We start from the raw sequence: 17,633 nt of genomic DNA on the forward strand, positions 1-17,633 counted from the left end.
GAGCGAATGATGCCTCTCCCCCGTCCTCAAGCTCGTTGACAGAATAAAATGGCAAGTGCCGCCGTGGCTCATTGGTTTAGGGATATGATTCTCGCTTAGGGTGTGGGAGGTCCTGGGTTCAACTCGCGGATGAGCCCTTGTGTGCTCTTTTTGTCCTCGTCCACAAGACTGGGAATTGATATCCACATCACCTTGCAGCATCTGCTTATGGCAAACGATGGAATGTGACTAATGACTGAACGAGCCTGGTGAATACTCATCACGTGGCACAATGAGAGCGTGCAGTCAGCTGTCCAAGGCAGCAACCTCATTGCTCGTTCAAAAGAACACGTAGTGAAAACTCATCACCACTATGTCGTAAATGAGCACCGCGATCGCTTGTTGTCATGCGTCCTTACTTGGGAAATGCAGAAGCAAAAACTGCCCTCTCTCAGCCACCGAAACGTGTGCGGCTCGCCTTGCACTCTCTGCGCCTCGCATATTTATGGAGCTGTCTGCTCTTCTTTCTGTTGAAGTACGCAAGTTACGGGGCGTACTGCACACTATGATGTGCTCAATGACAGCTTTCAAGATTTGAAAACTATGAGCTTGATGGCTCAAGTCGAACGAATGTGGTTGTTACGCAATTGATGATGAAACGCACGTATTCTAACGATTCGTGAGAGTATGTTCTAAAGGTCCCTGGCTCGATCCCGGGTTTCGGTTTTTTGTTTCATCGCGCCCTTTGTTCCTCTCTCCAGCGCCCCCTGCCTAAAGTGACGCTTCCCTTTTTCAGCCCGAAACGCAAGCGATACACCAGCAACAAACCCTACAGGTTTCCGTAGTGTAGTGGTTATCACGTTTGCCTAACATGCGAAAGGTCCCAGGTTCGAGACCGGGTGAAAACAGCCTCTTCTTGCACGCTCCTGCACTTCACAGAGGTCTTGAACCACCAGTCATTTGATCCCAATGTATTTCCGGTGCCTTCATGCACTCTTGTACCAAACGCACATTCCTTCTGTACCTGGAGCCAAACATTTGCAATTGGGCTATCCCGACAGACCAAGACGAGCTCTGTCGGCTCAAAAGCAGCGCAACACCTGCGAGAACAACAGAAAGATTAGTATCCAGCGGGGGCCTCTTAGTAAGCCCAAGATCTAATCAAGAATCGACTCCAGCAACAGGGCTGGGTGCATTGTTCCATATTCCGACCACTCTTGGTGTAAACAGGTCCCTCCTGGTCTCTGCTTGAAATGCACTTTCCTGCGTTTGCTTTGGTGTAACTGGCTTCCCCTGCATGGGCGAATGTGAAGAAGATCCTTAGTAAGTCATTGAAGAAACCCGAGAAGAGGTCGGAGTGGCCTCTGTCGTTCATCAACGATCCAGTCAGGCAGTACTCCTCTGTAAAGCGCCGTTCGTTCACATCAATTGGCTTTTTTTTGCCTTCATTCGTGCAAGTAGTAAAAGCAGACGCCCCTATTCTGCCGTGACCCGGATTCGAACCGGGGTTGTTGCGGCCACAACACAAAGTACTGACCACTATACGATCACGGCGAGTTACCGATACACACGTGGCAGGGCGGAAAAGGCTGTGCTCTCTTCGTGTGACATAATTCGGAAAAGTCCTGACGTTGCATTTCAACTGAGTCCCAGTATACATCGACCCTTCGACACTCTGAGTGACAACTCTCTTGCGTGTTTTCTCATATTTATGTAGTTTGCTTGCATGATGCCCGGAACAGAAGGGTTGTGCACTCCCATATGGTCTAGCGGCTAGGATTCCTGGTTTTCACCCAGGCGGCCCGGGTTCGACTCCCGGTATGGGAACGTGTCAATTTTGCCTCCTGCTTTCCAAAAGATCAGCACTGTGTACGAAGGAGCCGCATTAAAACTACTCAACGTGCAAAACGTGCGAGAAGAGGGGGCGCTTGTTTCCAGCCGAAACTTCTCGCGTGTGAGACGAGCTGACCATCGCTGCAGGAGGTGGGAGGGTTACTCTGGTAGACAGGGCTGACCTTCGGCAATAGGATTTATACTCTCCAAGATGATATTTGCACTTTCTGGAGAGGCGATTTTCTCCACTTCAGTAGCCCGATTTCGTCGATTGAGTGGAGAGGGCTGTAGAATGTGGCGCCGTCTTTCCTGCTCCGTCCATGACAGGCGTGCTGGTCTCTGGAGAGAGAGCATGGTCCATCAGCGCACCCCAATAAAGGCACTGGAAGCAGCTGAGTCGCATTGGCGAAGCTCAGCACTGGGCCGCTGGGCACATCTTACCACCGTTTCCGTAGTGTAGTGGTTATCATGTTTGCCTCACACGCGAAAGGTCCCCGGTTCGAAACCAGGCGGAAACAGACCAGACTTCTTCTGTCGCCACGCACAAGAGGGGATTGGGGATTCGCCTAGCGCTGTGATCGAACAGACCCACTCACCTCTTAGTGTGGCGGGATCTGCACAGTGCATGTCGCAGCGCATCCTGCTTTAACTTCACTGCGCGTCCTGATGTACCCCGGTCTCCCGCGTGACAGGTGGGGACAGGTGGCAGGTCCTATACTACCGAGGAAGACATCGCTCTCTCCGACCCCCGGCATCGTGTCCTGACCCACCGTGCTGGAAGCCGACTCGTGCTGTGATTCCTTTACGGAGCAGAAATGACAACTGAGGAGCCGAGAGATCATTTCAGCATTTCGCGTCTGAACGGAAAACACAAACGACCAACTCGGAATGACTTGCCTTTGACGCTTATCAAAGCGTTCTTTGTGCATCGAACAGACCCACTCACCTCTTAGTGTGGCGGGATCTGCACAGTGCATGTCGCAGCGCTCCCTGCTTTCACTTCAATGTGCTTCCTGATGTCGAGTCGTGTGCCGTGCGGAGGCTCTGAAAGCGAGAGCAATGAAAAGGCGCACGACGCTGTGTTAGAAAACAGAGAAGTGAAAGGCAGTCCTTTCTCTAAGGAGGTAAAAGAAAAGCTACTCCCCGTCGGGGAATCAAACCCCGGTCTCCCGCGTGACAGGCGGGGATACTTGCCACTATACTAACGAGGAAGACATCACACTCTCCGACCCCCGGCATCGTGTCCCGACCCACCGTGCTGGAAGCCGACGCGTGCTGTGATTCCTTTACGGAGCAGAAATGACAACCGAGGAGCCGAGAGATCATTTCAGCATTTCGCGTCTGAACGGAAAACACAAACGACCAACTCGGAATGACTTGCCTTTGACGCTTTTCAAAGCGTTCTTTGTGCACGATGACTGCGCCGCCTAGCAGATACAAATGGGTTGTACAACTTTGAACTAACAAATGGAAGAGGGCTAAGCCCCCTCTCTTTTAGCCCAGGTTCGATCTGTCTCCCAGACTCACCAGGCGCACGCACACACACACACCCGTGCCGTTGAAGTGCTCTGCTTCATTTCTAAGGGCAACTCAACATTCACTCCTACCCCGAGTGCAGAAAAGACAGCGTCTGCAGCAACAGCAGCTCAGGTCTCTGCCCATCTCCTCTTTTCTGCGGCTCCTGCGGAGTGGAGTCCTGCCTGGAGCTGTGTTTGCAGGCGGCAGCTCCCCGCGCCCTGTCTGTGCGTCGTGAAATTAATTAATAACGTTAATAAATTTATAAAGTAAATTTATAAAGTTATAAATTAGAAATTAATAACGATATAATTATATTCATGTACCGCAACACAAGAATAGTACACACTGTACATTGTCTGTCGATAATGTTTCTGTAGTGCTTTTTCAGCACTCAGCACGTGACTGTGCTGTTGGCGCTGTGGGTTAGGTTCCTGACTTCCATATCGCACGGTCTCTGATTGAATCCCATAGAACTATGACTTCATTTTTTAACAAACATTTCTTTGAAAAAATGAAACGTTTCCCTTGGTCAGAGATTAAATAAAACCTCACTTTTTTTGAGGTTTTACTGTGCAGAGTGAGGTTTTAGCTCACTTTTTTTGAGCAGAAGGTTTACTGTGACTTGAGAAGGGCCGGCATCCAATCACGGTGGTACACACACACGCTCTCACTCATATGAGCTACACGGCTACCAAGATGATCTCGGGTGCGCCGAGCTGGTACGGAACATATTGAACTGATCGACGGCGAATTGTCTCTTAGACAGGCTTTTCACCTCTAAGCTCCCTGACTGACAGTGATCAGCTAGGTAGTGAAACAGTCAGCTGCTTCTAAGCCATAAACAGCTGCATCTCGGCGCTTCCACGGAGAGATGATTTGAAAGCCGAACATCGCCCATTGGGAATACCTTACTATCACTAGTTTAAGAGACTCTTAAGATCTTGCAGAGGTGCCTGTCTAATAGCATGCGCTTTGCAAGCTATAGGTGTTTAGGCTGAGGCAGAATGCCTGTTAACAAAATGTTTTTCTAAAGGTGTGTCTAAGTGGCTGCAAAAGGACAACACTCCTGGGGCGCCGTGGCTCAGCTCCTGCACTTGATTATAATGCCGTTACGTGTCGAAGCAGTAATTTACGTCATCCTACCACTGCAACACAGGGAATAGAGAGAAATGAGCACACGCTACGAATCGTCTCAATCACTCCCTACAGTCGTAAGGCGCATTGAAGGGTGCACCCCCATCATTAATCGTTGCGCCTCTGTGAAAGGAAGGCTCTTGGGCAGTCTTTGAAACAGCTCGGATGAAACACTTGATTGCTTCCATGTGCATCTGGAGCCCACTTCTTATTTTCACTTCACGCCGCCCAAAGCATTTCTAAAACAGGAGATTCGCGTTTGGGAATGCGCCCTGCCCTACAAATAAAACAGGTCTACGGGTCTGAAACGTGCTCCACAGAAAACAGCTCTGTTGCGCTTTTGATCAAAGGGAGATTCACTGTTCATACTTTTTGATGACATAACACCCAAAGGGGCTTCTTTGGAGCTGGATTCCAACCAGCATCCTTAAGTTTCTTGGCGGTATCCTTTACAGTCCTCTGTTCGGTCGACAAGGGACAGAAGGGGGCAGCTTTCCTCACACATACAGTGCAATGTACTGTACTGTTCCCGTTCATTGAATTCGCAGTTCTGCATCAGACCTCTAACTCGTTACATTAGCTTGGATTTAAGCCACGAAGCAGGCTTCTACTGTATAAACTTCTAGAGGAATCACAAACTATTTGAGAGGCCACCATCCCAGGGGGACCTGACAAAGTCTATCCCTAAACACCTAGCGCAGTCTCTCGAGAGACTGTCAAAAATCGCTTTCTCCGTTTGCGTTGCAAGTAAGTGAAAATGCGGTCTCAACCCAGAGCCACTTGGCAGCAGCGGCATGTAAATACTGTTACTGTCACTGCTCGATACCGACGTTAGCCTACTATACCATGTTCAGCCACCGCTAGAAAATGTACGGCTCTAGTACCGGAGCAAAGAACGGGAGGGCCAACACTGAACGGGCACACGTGTCAGACATGGAGAGCAACAAGGATGGGATTTGACCCCATGTGTGCAGAGCACAATGGATTAACAGTCCATCGCCTTAACCACTCGGCCACCTCATCAACAAAACTGGGCTGTCCTGACATGGGTTGGCGCACTCCAGTTGATCTTTTTCTTTTTTTTTCCCTCATACTCGAGGGTCATTTTCCTGTTCCACATGCGATTTCAACATTTTCCTTGGGAGATGTCAAGCCAGCAAGCCACTGCTGTGGTTCAGTGGCCAGTGTGGAGTTCAGTGGCCCTGTTGTACACAGAAAGCACTTTGAGCTCCTTGGACATGAAAAGTTCCAGATAAAAGCCATTTGTCATCCTTTCTCTTGGTGTCGATGTTGCTAATTCAGTGTACGGGCTTTCTCGTGCAGTTTCATGGTTCTTGTAACCCAAATCCTACACTAGCGTGAAGTGACCCCCCATTTCACAGCATTTTTCAGCTGATTTAAATTGTACCTAAAGGAGAAGCATTATTGAAGACCATCAATTACCAAGAGCTTTTGTCAAAAGTTTTGGTGGTAATTTTTAATGACCACAGAGCGCTGTGACCTCGGTTTTACATCTCACCAAAGAGACAGCGCCCTTTTACAACACAGCGTCTCCTTCACTATGCTGGGGCATTGGGACGCGCACAGACCTCAGGGTGAGCGCCCCCCCACCGGCACCATTAACACCGCTTCCAGCTGGAAACTTTGTCTTTCCCTGTAGCTCACCCTCATCCGGGTACTGACCTGGCTAACACCTGCTTTGCTTCAGTGGGTTTTCAGTTGCGAGTTGCAAGGGGATGCAAGTGATGGAGCCGCTCGCTGCAAAAGCTACTGCATTGGCCGGGAATCGAACCCAAGCCTCCCACGTGGCAGGCGAGAATTCTACCACTAAATCACCAATGCTCAGTGCCTGGACCTTCAAAAAAGACGCTTTTTTGGTGCTCTGTGCAAAACGCGTCGACATCTGCTTCCAGCTGCAAAATGCCATTTGCAGACGCTGAAGAATTTATTTCCAAGGCAGCGGGTACAAGCGATTTGGCGTTTTAAAACAACCAGGAACAGCAAAGAGGTGCGCTTCTTTGCTTGCGCCAGAATACAACGACAGGAGGTGCGAGTTGCAAGGGGATGCAAGTGATGGAGCCGCTCGCTGCAAAAGCCACTGCTTTGGCTGGGAATCGAACCAGAGCCTCCCGTGTGGGAAGCGAGAATTCTACCACTGAACCAACAATGCTCAGTACCCAGGCCTTGAAAAAAGACGCTTTTTTGGTGCTCTGTTAAAAAAGCGTCGACATTACCTCTTTCAAAAGGCTTCACTTTCCTAGTAACATTCCAAGGCTCATTGAACCCGGGCTGTTTCCTCTAGCGGTATAGTATTGCAGTTAGACAGCACGATGCCTGCAAGACTATGTCACGCTCTGACGAGACTGTCAAAAATTGCTTTCGCCGATTGTATTGCAAACCGGCGGAAGCGGGGTATTGGGAAAAGTTTTCAACTAGCAATAATCGCGCCTCGGCTAAACCTCACAGGCTACGATACTGCCAATGCGCAAAGCTGACGGTTGCCAGGCAACCGCGGGGATCCTATGGAAATCGTTATCAATCGTCTCATGGCATGTTTTGCTGTAACGCTTCATATTTGTCGTCTTCTTCTTCTAGCTTGAGGTTTTAAAGAATTTCATGACAGACAAGGGCTCCGTCGGGAACAAAGGGCGTTGTGAGAAAACCGTTGCTTATTTTCAGCAGCAGAAATACAACCCTTTAAATACAAGATGACAGAACAATGACGAAGGGCATGCCGGGAGGAACTCATGCACTACAGAGGAAAGGGGGCGGGCACGTACAGTTCACATTCAAGCCACAAGTACTCTTCTCGGATGTTGCACAAACAAATCCAAACGTCCTGAAAGCATTGCAGCATGTTTGTGTCCCACTTCCCGTGGCTGCAGGACGACTGACACGAAGGGACAAACACAATCTGTGGCGTTTAGCGTGACATAGTCTTGCAGGCATCGTGCTGTCTCACTGCAATACTATACCGCTGGAGGAAACAGCCCGGGTTCGATGAGTCTTGGAATGTGACTAGGAAAGTGAAGCCTTTTGAAAGAGGTAAAGCACTGCACAACGGAATTGAGGGAGACTCTTACAGGGGATTCTGAGCGGTGTCTGCATACACGCAGTCCGATACGGGTGCTGAAAGCTTGAGCTACTCTCAATGTCATGCTGCCTTTCCTCGGAGTAAATCTTTTACATTGAAAGAATGCTTCTCGCAGGTTCAAAAAGGGACCCTTGTTAATTGGAGAAATCAATGATTTCGAATGAATTCTGTATGCGTTAAAAGACAGCTATACACAGAAAACATGCAGGACACTGCTCATGATGTTTCCCGAGCCGAAACACAGTGCGTTTTTCAAAGCCATCTGACAAAGCCCGCCCACTGAAAACTGCAGCAGATCGTGTAAAGACGTTCAACTTTGTAACTACTGCACGCACAGGAAGCAGAATAAATTCCTCTTTTCAAACTGTCAAAGGTTTGCTTTGTGAACGCAGCAGGACATCGCACAATCTCTTTTGAACGGGGACAAACAATTTCTTATGGGGCGCAGTAAGTACAGACGTTTAAAGAGCTCCACTCATGCCGACGATGCAGCATGAAGAAGTGCAACCTAACGTTTGACAGACAAAAGCCGGGCGCCGCTACGAGCAATATGAAATCAAACTGACAGCACACGGCGTTTCGCGCTGACTCAAAAGTGATCTCGACAGACGCTGTTCTCTGCATAACGCTGAAAGAGCTAAAGAGCGTTTCTGTTGAGACGTAACAAGCTTGTTTCTTTCTACCATGATGTTACCATGACAAAATCTGTCTTTAAACACCTTGCTCAAAAATTGCTTTCGCCGATTGTATTGGAAACCGGCGGAAGCGGGGTATTGGGAAAAGTTTTCAACTAGCAATAATCGCGCCTCGGCTAAACCTCACAGGCTACGATACTGCCACTGCGCAAAGCTGACGGTAGCCAGGCAACCGCGGGGATCCTATGGAAATCGTTATCAATCGTCTCATGGCATGTCGTTGCTGTAACGCTTCATATTTGCGGCCGGACACTTCCGGCCCCCCAAAGAAAAGAGCGCCAATCAGACAGGCGGAGACCGAGGACTCGCAGAGCAGAAGGCCACAGTCGCCGTAATAAGAGCGATTGTGAGCGGTTTTGTTTTCTCTCTTTGACCAGCCCAGCTGCGCCCCACCCAAAGGCAGGGAAGCACAAAAATTGTATGGAACTCATTCATGCTCCTCTCCATGGAAATCTTTAGTAAAAGGCAAAAGATTTGTACGAGATGAAGAGAAACCAGAGTGCGTGGCTGGACAGCTGCAGGAGCCCAGGCCGCCTTCAAGTCCTCTCCCCTGCCGGTCGTGGTTGGCAATGCACCTGGCCTTACAAACGAGCCAGTGGGGCCCGTTCAGCTCCGGGCTCATCGCCTGCGGCTCTCGGCTTACCTGGCAGGGGAGATACCTTGATCAGCCTGTAGTTGGAGTAGTTGGATTGTTTTCTTGTTTTGTGGAAGCAGTGTTTGTTTTGCAGTTTGAGATGGCAACCTTTGGATCCCGCAAGAATGCTGTACGTTTTGAGCTTTTGGATGACCTCTTCATGGATCGTATGCAGTTCAGCAGAAAAGTGTTACAGAAGGAACTTGGCTTTGAACCTCGGCACTTGTATTTCATCTTCGCTCTCCCAGGTCAGAAAGCATTTGAGGTTGTTTTTGCTACCTATTCTCTGTTTGAACAATGTGTGGATGTGTTTGAGGCAAAAAGAGGGAAAGTTCCTGCCCTTGAGAAGATCAACTTGCAGCCTCTGACACAGAGAGAGAGGTTGTTATGTTCTCGGAAATGGCAAAGACGGAGGACATTCACACCTGGCTTAAGCAGTACTGCACCGTCCACCATGGAACTGAGGTTAGAGATGTTGACGGTATAAAAACAGGAACAAGGAAATTCGAGGTTCGCTTGCTACCGGACAATGTAAATGGAGGCTTAAGGCACCTGCCCTCTACAATCCGGCTGGGCGCCTGCAATGGCTATGTTTTTTATGTGGGACAACCAAAGGTGTGTCGGCGCTGTGGTGCTGTGGGACACCTGGCATCGTCCTGCACTGTGAAATGCTGCAAGACCTGTGGCAAACAGGGACATTAAGCCTCTGACTGTTCAATGCTGCCAAAGTGCAATTTATGTGGCTCAGAAGGACACGTTTTTAAGAACTGCCCTCACGCCTACGCCTATAAACTCAAAATGAGAAAGGATGAGGCAGTGCTTGTTTCAGCCAAACCGGCCTGAAAAAGCCAAAGCAAACAACAAGTCAAACAAAGAACCCTTGTTGGACAAAGAGTCTCAGCCTCCAGCCAGGATCAGTCCTGCTGTGGCTCCGGGGCCGGTGGAAGAGAAATCCACTACGCCCCCACAACCGCAGACTGCACCAGACAAGCACGAGGGTTTGAAAACCCCAGAGAACAGCGAGGACCCCTCCCCCACTCCTGCTCCTCAGAACGAGGGCCAGTGTGGGGCCCCCCGGTGGAGCGGGTCCAGCGAGGATACCCAGGATTCAGCGGAGCTGCTTTTCTCAGACTCTGCAAGTGCTACAGATGCCCTCCTCTCCTCCATCCAGTCCATCACGGAGGATCTGCAACAGCTGGTGGGTGAGGGGGAAGAGGAGACTGGTGCATCGGCTGCACCCCTTTCCCCTCGGTGCTCCCAGGAGCTGGACTTGAGGAAAAGGAAAAATGACTCTGTTTTCTCCCCGAGCGAGGAGGAAGGAGAGCATGGCGATGGGGACAGCTGGAACCCCTCCACCCCTCCTTCTACCCCCTTCCTTGAAATGGACTCCGTGAACGCTTTTACTGCTGCCACCCTGATGAAGGCTCATTCAGAGGATGGCTGGCAGGAAATTGGTAAGAAGAAAAAGAAAAAGAAGAAGGTAACAGTTGAGACCGAAGAGAAATGTGTTTTGTAAAGACTGGTTCCACTTTCTTATGTAATATGGCTCTAAACATAATTTCTCTTAACACCAGAGGTATCAATGACAGAGTTAAATGCCAGTGTGTCTTTGATTACCTCCAGCAGAGAGAGGGAGATGTGTTGATGTTGCAGGAGTGTGCTTTAGCCTATCAAGAGAGGTATAAAAGCTTTGAAGATAGGTGGGATAAAGGGCCTTCTGTTTGGTCAGGGGACAATAACAACAGAGCCTCTGGCGTGGCCATTCTTTTCAAAGGATGGGCTTTCAAATTGAAAAGTATTCAGAGGGTCATAGATGGCAGGTTGCTGTGTGTGGATGTGGAATGGGGGACCGTTAACCTGCGGCTAATCAATGTGTATTGTCCTACTGACGTGGGAGTAAGGGTGGAGCTACTCAAGGCACTCTCTCCCCTATTGTTAAGTAGCACAGATGTGATAGTGGGAGGGGATTTTAATTGTATCTTAGAGCACACAGACAGGCAGTCTAGCTCTCCGATAAAATTGGATTCCAGCTCACTGGCCCTGCAAAACTTAGTTCAAGACTTTAAACTCTCAGACACATATAGATGTATATATCCCACAACAGCAGGATATACATGGTCAGGGAGGAATAGCAGCTCCAGAATTGACTATTGCTTTGTCTCAGAGAGAGTGAAAGTTGTTGGGGTCACTCTTCAGCCTGTCTTCTTCTCAGATCATCAGGCTTTAGGGTGTAGAGTGGAACTCCAGGGCGGGACTGTCTTTGGCCCAGGCCTCTGGAAACTCAACACAAAGCTGCTAGAGAACGAGGGGGTAGTATCCCGCTACAAGGAGAAACTATCACAGTGGCTGTCCTTGCAGTGTCTGTACGGGTCAGTAGGAGAGTGGTGGGAGGAGGTGAAGATGAGGACAAAGGCCTTTTTCATGGCTGAGGGAAGGAAGGCTGCTGCCAGACGGAGAGGAGTGCTAGCCAGGAAACAGAGGCAGCTGCAGCGTCTCTACACGATGCTGCACAGTGGCTTCGATGTGCTCGAGGATATCACCCTTTTAAAAAAGGACATCCGGAGCATAGCCAAGAAAGTAGTCGAGGAGTGCTGTTAAGAAGCAGAGTGCAGTTCTTGGAAGAAAATAAGAAGTGTACTCGCTTCTTTTTCAGGAAAGTGGTAGGCTCCAAGTCTGTCATGGAAAGTGTAGTTGATGAGGAGGGACGAGAGAGAACAGAGCTGAGTGCTATCCTCTCCTGCACCGAGGCCTTCTACTCAAGACTGTACAGCTCTACAGAGGTAAAGGATGAAGAAATTCATTTTTTTACCTCAAAGCTAGAAAACGTTTTGAGTGAAGAAGATAGGGAAGTACTTAAGAGGGATTTGACAGTAGAAGAGCTGAGACAGGCTATGGAGAGCTTACAGAAGGGGAAAACTCCGGGTGCTGACGGGCTCCCTAAAGAATTTTATTGCACCTTTTGGGATCTGCTTCAGGATCCGCTACTGCTCCTATTCGAGGAAAGCTATAAGACAGAATTGCTGCCTGACTCCTTAAGAGAAGGCACTATCTCTCTCTTGTTTAAGAAAGGAGCAAAGAATGACATAAAGAACTGGAGACCCCTCAGCCTGTTAGGCGTGGACACTAAGATCCTGTCCAAAGCCCTTTTCCTGCGCCTACAAAATGTAGTGGCCTCACTGGTAGGGAAAGAACAGACTTGTGGGATAGTAGGACGCCTGATGAGCGACAACCTGGCCTTGTTGAGGGATGTCTGTCTGTACTCAGAGGATCGCTCCCTCCCTCTGTGCGTTTTAGGTGTAGACCTAGAAAAGGCCTTTGACCGCCTAAACCGGCAGTACTTAACATCGGTACTTGAGCACATGAATTTTGGCCCCATCATGAGAAAGTGGATTAACCTGCTGTACACAGGTAGCAACAGCAGAGTAATGGTTAATGGCAATAGATCACACCCCTTTGAAGTCTGTTCAGTAGTGAGGCAGGGCTGCCCATTATCCCCTTTGTTATTCGTTTTGGCTACGGAGCCCTTAGCCTGTGCCTTGCGCCAGGATCAGGCCATTAATGGGATACCAGTGCCTGGAAGTGGGGGAGGAGAGGTAAAGACATCTCTATACATGGATGACGTCACCCTGCTCCTCTCTGACAGTACCTCAATTAGCAGAGCTCTGCAGTGTTGTGAGCGTTTCTCTTTGGCTTCCTCTGCAAAAATTAACAAATCTAAGAATGAGATTTTTTATCAGAACTGGAGGGAGCCAAAAGAAGGACATGATCTCATGCTGCAAGAGAAGAGAATTAAGGTCCTGGAGAATTAATTGCTGGCTTGGCATCTCCCAAGGAAAATGTTGAAATCGCACGTGGAACAGGAAAATGACCCTCGAGTACGAGGGAAAAAAAAGAAAAAGATCATCTGGAGCGCGCCAACCCATGTCCGGACAGCCCAGATCCCTCGACGAGGTGGCCGAGTGGTTAAGGCGATGGACTGCTAATCCGTTGTGCTCTGCACGCATGGGTTCGAATCCCATCCTCGTCGCGCTCCATGTCTGACACGTGTGCCCGTTCGGCGTTGGCCCTCCTGTCATTTGCTCCGGTTCTAGAGCCGTGCATTTTCTAGCGGTGGCTGAACATGGTATAGTAGGCTAACGTCGGTATCGAGCAGTAACAGTAACGGTATTTACGTGCCGCTGCTGCCAAGTGGCTCTGGGTTGAGACCGCGTTTTCACTTACTTGCAACGCAAACGGAGAAAGCGATTTTTGACAGTCTCTCGAGAGACTGCGCTAGGTGTTTAGGGATAGACTTGTCAGTTCCCCCTGGGATGGTGGCCTCTCAAATAGTTTGTGATTCCTCTAGACGTTTATACAGTAGAAGCCTGCTTCGTGGCTTAAATCCAAGCTAAGGAAACGAGTTAGAGGTTTGATGCAGAACTGCGAATTCAATTAAGGGGAACACTACAGTACATTGCACTGTATGTGTGAGGAAAGCTGCCCCCTTCAGTCCCTTGTCGACCGAACAGAGGACTGTAAAGGATACCGCCAAGAAACTTAAGGATGCTGGTTGGAATCCAGCTCCAAAGAAGCCCCTTTGGGTGTTATGTCATCAAAAAGTAAGAACAGCGAATCTCCCTTTGATCAAAAGCGCAACAGAGCTGTTTTCCGTGGAGCAGGTTTCAGACCCGTAGACCTGTTTTCCCAAACGCGAATCTCCTGTTTTAGAAGTGCTTTGGGCGGTGTAGCGGCGAGGCTTATTAATAAGAAAGAATTAAGTGTTTCTGAGCTTTCCCAAATTAGGCCTCATCTCTCTGTTCATCTCTGTGGTGCAGCCACAGAGAAACTATTCATGCAGGCTGATTTAAGGTTTCCCTTGATAAGGGACAGCTCCCAAAGGGGGATGCACTTAGCTAAGCCTGGCTATCATGATCAATGGTCATCCATTGGCGCTTATCTGTCTAGGGAGTGCCAGATGGACATCTGGACTGCATTCCTAAGTGTCAGGAGTAAGTGACTCATATCTCACCTTGATCAACCAATCAGGGACTGGTAGGGCCGAGTAACCCACGTGGGACTCTGATGCCCATGGAACTTTCAGCCAATCAACGAGCTGAAGTTCCTCCAGGTAAAAACAGGCAACACAGAGAGCCTGAGAGATTCAGTGGGAATTCAGTAGAGATTTCTGTGGAGTTTTCTAAAGGGAATTCAAAGGAGAATTCCAGGGCAGGACAGCCCAGGAGCAGAAGGCTCCCAAGGGCAGGACATTCTCACAGCGCGCCTCCTGACCATCCTGAGACTCAGCCCGGACAACCACGGAACGGCCAGTGTGTCCGAGTGCCAGAACTTTCCTTTGTTCTAAGAGTCTAAAGCGGAGGTTGCCAGAGAGTAACCAGAGGATCCACCCGAGGTTAGCACCAGCAGCAGGCCTCGTGAACAGGTCGGAACTGTGGACAGTTGAATCACTATTCAGAACTAGCTCTTCATCAGGAACGAACCGGTCTTCTTCTTGACTTGCTGGGACCCACAGTCATCTTTTCTCCTGTGCACAAACTTTGCTAGTTAAAGCCAACACTAACTAGCCGGTCAGTGAGCATCAGCAGCGCACCGTCGCAACCCGCACAGCACAGCCTGGCACCTAGACAGAGAGCACGGATTGGACAGCAACAAGCCTGCAACTGTTTCTTTGTGCCCGCAGGAGATCTGAATCCCCAGAGATTGGATGAGTATTCAACTTCACTGCATTACTGCTCGCGAATTCAATTGTTATCCCAACCAGTTGATATCAATTCAATTCCTAAGAGTTATGTACTTGTTTTCAGTATCTAATGTAGAAGTTATTACCAGGTTCATTTATGAAATGGTCTAAATGAATGATATACTGAATGTATGTCCTCTTGATATGTGTAACACTTTGTAACTGACTGAATATATACCTTTTGTATTCTGATAACCCTCTCGATAAGATCTGTTCGTTTTACATGCATATTCTATGTATTGTAACGCCCTCGCCTGGTGGTGAGGAGGAAGCGCCCCTAGGCGCTCGTAGTACCGCTGGGCATGCTGGGAGTGGTAGCCGGAGTGCGGTCTACGCGAGAGAAGCTCGCCCCACACCCAAAGTCCGTCAAGGCCCCCTGCGCCCTGTGGGAGGCCTTGGAGGTAAAGGACGGGGTGCTGCGCCGGGGGTGGCGGGTACCCTCCAGTGGCGAGGTACGGTGGCAGCTGATGGTGCCTTGGTCGCTCCGCGGGGCGGTGCTCCGAGCAGTGCATGGCCAGCCGGGCGTGGGGCACTTTGGCGGTAAAAAAACCCTGTAGCGCCTCCGAGGCCATTTTTATTGGGGTCTTTGCCACCGGGACGTGGAGTGGTACTGCCGAACGTATGCAGTGTGCGTGGCACAGAAGGGTCCCCCCGAGCGCTCTCGGGCCCCCCTCCAACAACACCAGGTGGGGGCTCCTATGGAGCGGGTGGGGGTGGACGTTTTGGGCCCGTTTCTGCGCACCGAGGCCGGGAACCTCTACGTCTTGGTGGCCATGGATTATTTTATGAAGTGGCCGGAGGCCTACGCCCTCCCGGACCAGAGTGCCCCCACGGTGGCCGATGCACTGCTGGAGGGGATGTTTGCCAGGCTGGGGGTGCCGGAGGAGTTACATAGTGACTAGGGGCGTAACTTCGAGTCCCAGGTCTTTGCCAGAGTGTGCCAGCGCCTGGGGATCACTAAGACGCGGACCACACCTCTGCATCCCCAGAGCAACGGGTTGGTGGCGCGGTTTAATCGTACGCTCACCACCCAGCTGGCCACCCTGGTGTCCCGGCACCAACGGGACTGGGACCGCCACCTCCCCCTTGCACTCTGGGCGTATAGGACCGTGGTCCAGGAATCCACCGGGTGCACCCCAGCCTCACTCATGCTGGGCCGGGAAATGTGAACCCCGGTGGACCTGGTCTTCGGCCCGTCGCCCGGAGACGGGTCGGCACCGCTGGCTGGACCGGACTACGAATGGGACCTGCGGCAGCGGATGCAGCAGGTGCACAGCTTTGCACGGACCCACCTGACACAGGCGGGGGTCCGGCAGAAGCGGCACTACGACCTGCGCTGCAGGGGGCCTGCCTTCCAGCCCGGGGACTCGGTTTGGGTGTACAACCCGCGCCGCCGCAAATGCCTCAGCCCTAAGCTGGCGCCGTCGTGGGAGGGGCCCGCTGAGGTACTCTGGGTGGTGGGCGAGGTCTGCTACCGTGTCCGGTTGCGAACACGGGGGAGAGTGGTGGTCCTGCACCAAGACCGGCTGGCCCCCTACCAGGCCCGGGAGGAGGAGCCGTGTGGGGAGGCTCTAGAGGACCAGCCGGGGCTGGAGCCGGCCGATAGTGGGGCGTCTGTGGGTCGCCAGCCTTCACCGTGGCCAACGGCTTCTCACGCAGGGTTCCACAGCAGTTAGCCGAGTACGAGTACAGCCTGAGGGGGGTGTTCGACGTCGGCGAGACGCCAGACGCTTCAGGTTTTTAAGGAGTAAGAGTGCAGGGGGTCTAAACCTGCGATCCAGTGTGTTGAAGTATTTCACAACACTACCCCTAGCACATCTGGAAATAAATCCTCATAATGATTATTGCCCTGGGCATGTACCAAAAAATCACTGAGCATATATATATATATCACTGTGTTGAAGCTAGAGACACAGAATAAGTGCAAACACATACAGTGTTCCTGCACCTTTGACCTCATCCAGAATGTATCGTTTTTTGAAAGGGATTGCTGTCAGAATGCACAACTGAATCCCAAACAGAATCTCTAGTCAAATATGATCATTTGTGAAACAGGCAAATGAGTCTCTCAGGTGCCCATTGCTCATTTTCAGACACAATTATGCAATACTTTCACCATGCGTTGAGCAATAGGGATTAAAGATACCAGAGGTAAGGTTAAAAGTGATTCTGAGGTGCAACACATCAGTGATACAGCTAGGCATCTGAAATGCGGGGTTTGAGAGCCCTTCAGGGAACACCGTACCCTAAAGGTACCAAAAGTCCACTAGTATAAGCATTAAGCCACTGTCACCCCTGTTACAATGTGATTGCTACATATCTTCATTTCTTTGGTTTTTAAGGAGTAAGAGTGCAGGGGGTCTAAATCTGCGATCCAGTGTGTTGAAGTATTTCACAACACTACCTGTAGCCCGTCTGGAAATAAATCCTCATTCTGATTATTGACCTGGGCATGTACCAATAAATCACTGAGCATATATATATATATATCACTGTGTTGAAGCTAGAGACCTTTATGTAATATTATGATGCTAAAATGTCATTTTCACATATATTAATGTAATAAATGATTGCTTATGCTTTATAAACAAATCTAATTAAAATAAAAGCTTACGTTTTGTATTTAACTTGTACCATAGAACATGATTTGCTTTGTATTTCAAGCCCACAAAGTGTCCAACTGACGCACTACATGATATAAGGAAGATTATCACATGCATATCGGTATTATCTTTCTTATGAAAATGCATTCCTTTCATTACCTTTTACTTTTTAAAATGAACTCAAATTGTGTATAATGTAATAATTTAAGTAGAATAGATTCTAATAATATAATGATCCAGTGTGTTGCACTACTTCACTGCTTCACTGCTCTATGCCGTCTGGAAATAAATCCTCAGACTGCTTACTGCCCTGGGCATGTACCAATAAATTACAGGAGCACATCTATATATCACTGCGATGAAGCAGGAGACACACAATCACTGCAAACACATCCTAAATACAGTG

General features: G+C 49.7%; 7 non-coding genes across 7 annotated transcripts; 2 read left to right on the forward strand and 5 right to left on the reverse strand.

Moving 5' to 3' along the window:
• Window positions 1–1,461: 1,461 nt before the first annotated feature.
• trnah-gug (transfer RNA histidin (anticodon GUG)) lies at window positions 1,462–1,533 on the reverse strand. Its single transcript has one exon. It is a non-coding gene; the product is annotated as a tRNA-His (tRNA).
• Window positions 1,534–1,734: 201 nt separating this feature from the next.
• On the forward strand, window positions 1,735–1,806 carry trnae-uuc (transfer RNA glutamic acid (anticodon UUC)). The gene has a single exon. It is a non-coding gene; the product is annotated as a tRNA-Glu (tRNA).
• Window positions 1,807–2,951: 1,145 nt separating this feature from the next.
• On the reverse strand, window positions 2,952–3,023 carry trnad-guc (transfer RNA aspartic acid (anticodon GUC)). Its single transcript has one exon. It is a non-coding gene; the product is annotated as a tRNA-Asp (tRNA).
• Window positions 3,024–6,815: 3,792 nt separating this feature from the next.
• Window positions 6,816–6,957, reverse strand: LOC138230856 (U4 spliceosomal RNA). The gene has a single exon (XR_011186450.1). It is a non-coding gene; the product is annotated as a U4 spliceosomal RNA (small nuclear RNA).
• A 1,307-nt stretch (window positions 6,958–8,264) lies between these two features.
• Window positions 8,265–8,409, reverse strand: LOC138230876 (U4 spliceosomal RNA). Its single transcript, XR_011186470.1, has one exon. It is a non-coding gene; the product is annotated as a U4 spliceosomal RNA (small nuclear RNA).
• Window positions 8,410–8,639: 230 nt separating this feature from the next.
• LOC138230923 (U5 spliceosomal RNA) lies at window positions 8,640–8,756 on the reverse strand. Its single transcript, XR_011186511.1, has one exon. It is a non-coding gene; the product is annotated as a U5 spliceosomal RNA (small nuclear RNA).
• Window positions 8,757–12,832: 4,076 nt separating this feature from the next.
• On the forward strand, window positions 12,833–12,914 carry trnas-gcu (transfer RNA serine (anticodon GCU)). Its single transcript has one exon. It is a non-coding gene; the product is annotated as a tRNA-Ser (tRNA).
• The last annotated feature ends 4,719 nt before the right edge of the window (window positions 12,915–17,633 follow it).

Source organism: Lepisosteus oculatus, unplaced genomic scaffold (assembly GCF_040954835.1).
Source record: "Lepisosteus oculatus isolate fLepOcu1 unplaced genomic scaffold, fLepOcu1.hap2 HAP2_SCAFFOLD_52, whole genome shotgun sequence".
NCBI classification, from domain to species: Eukaryota; Metazoa; Chordata; class Actinopteri; order Semionotiformes; family Lepisosteidae; genus Lepisosteus; species Lepisosteus oculatus.